Source organism: Schistocerca piceifrons, unplaced genomic scaffold (assembly GCF_021461385.2).
Source record: "Schistocerca piceifrons isolate TAMUIC-IGC-003096 unplaced genomic scaffold, iqSchPice1.1 HiC_scaffold_2296, whole genome shotgun sequence".
Lineage (NCBI taxonomy): Eukaryota > Metazoa > Arthropoda > Insecta > Orthoptera > Acrididae > Schistocerca > Schistocerca piceifrons.
The window spans coordinates 95,552-97,584 of record NW_025728224.1 but is presented as its reverse complement, the minus strand read 5'-3'; positions in this window follow the sequence as shown (position 1 = coordinate 97,584).

The following is a 2,033-nucleotide window of genomic DNA, read 5'->3' as shown; positions in this document are numbered from 1 at the left end:
GTTTCTATGGAAACGACAGGATTTTCTTTTGGGATACGACGATCTCCTTTCCGATGCACTATTCCTTCTTTACTGCATCCGTCGCTCCCTCACATTGACGAATTAACTCAGAAATTCCGTCGCTATGAAATACTATGGCTTCTATGACTTCTCCTACTAAATCGAATAACGTTTCTATGGAAACGACAGGATTTTCTTTTGGGATACGACGATCTCCTTTCCGATGCACTATTCCTTCTTTACTGCATCCCTCGCTCCCCCACTTTGGCGAATTAACACAGAAATTGCGTCGCTATGAAATACTATGGGTTCTACGACTTCTCCTTCTATATCGAGTAACGTTTCTATGGAAAGGACAGGATTTTCTTTTGGGATACGACGATCTCCTTTCAGATGCACTATTCCTTCTTTACTGCATCCCTCGCTCCCTCACATTGACGAATTAACTCAGAAATTCCGTCGCTATGAAATACTATGGCTTCTATGACTTCTCCTTCTAAATCCAGAAACGTTTCTATGGAAACGAGAGGATTTTCTTTTGGGATACGAGTATCTCCTTTCCGATGCACTATTCCTTTTTCACAGCATCCCTCGCTCCCTCACTTTGACAAATTAACACAGATGTTGCGTCGCTATGAAATACCATTGGTTCTATGACATCTCCTTCTAAATCGAGTAACGTTTCTATGGAAAGGACAGGATTTTCTTTTGGGATACGAGGATCTCCTTTCAGATGCACTATTCCTTCTTTACTGCATCCCTCGCTCCCTCACATTGACGAATTAACTCAGAAATTCCGTCGCTATGAAATACTATGGCTTCTATGACTTCTCCTTCTAAATCCAGAAACGTTTCTATGGAAACGAGAGGATTTTCTTTTGGATACGAGTATCTCCTTTCCGATGCACTATTCCTTTTTCACAGCATCCCTCGCTCCCTCACTTTGACAAATTAACACAGATGTTGCGTCGCTATGAAATACCATTGGTTCTATGACATCTCCTTCTAAATCGAGTAACGTTTCTATGGAAAGGACAGGATTTTCTTTTGGGATACGACGATCTCCTTTCAGATGCACTATTTCTTCTTTACTGCATCCCTCGCTCCCTCACATTGACGAATTAACTCAGAAATTCCGTCGCTATGAAATACTATGGCTTCTATGACTTCTCCTACTAAATCGAATAGCGTTTCTATGGAAACGACAGGATTTTCTTTTGGTATACGAGTATTTCCATTCCGATGCACTATTCCTTCTTTACTGCATCCATCGCTCCCTCACATTGACGAATTAACTCAGAAATTCCGTCGCTATGAAATACTATGGGTTCTACGACTTCTCCTACTAAATCGAATAACGTTTCTATGGAAACGACAGGATTTTCTTTTGGTATACGAGTATCTCCATTCCCATGCACTATTCCTTCTTTACTGCATCCCTCGCTCCCCCACTTTGGCGAATTAACACAGAAATTGCGTCGCTATGAAATACTATGGGTTCTACGACTTCTCCTTCTACATCGAGTAACGTTTCTATGGAAAGGACAGGATTTTCTTTTGGGATACGACGATCTCCTTTCAGATGCACTATTCCTTCTTTACTGCATCCCTCGCTCCCTCACATTGACGAATTATCTCAGAAATTCCGTCGCTATGAAATACTATGGCTTCTATGACTTCTCCTACTAAATCGAATAACGTTTCTATGGAAACGACAGGATTTTCTTTTGGTATACGAGTATCTCCATTCCGATGCACTATTCCTTCTTTACTGCATCCCTCGCTCCCTCACATTGACGAATTAACTCAGAAATTCCGTCGCTGTGAAATACTATGGGTTCTACGACTTCTCCTACTAAATCGAATAACGTTTCTATGGAAACGACAGGATTTTCTTTTGGTATACGAGTATCTCCATTCCGATGAACTATTCCTTCTTTACTGCATCCCTCGCTCCCCCACTTTGGCGAATTAACACAGAAATTGCGTCGCTATGAAATACTATGGGTTCTACGACTTCTCCTTCTACATCG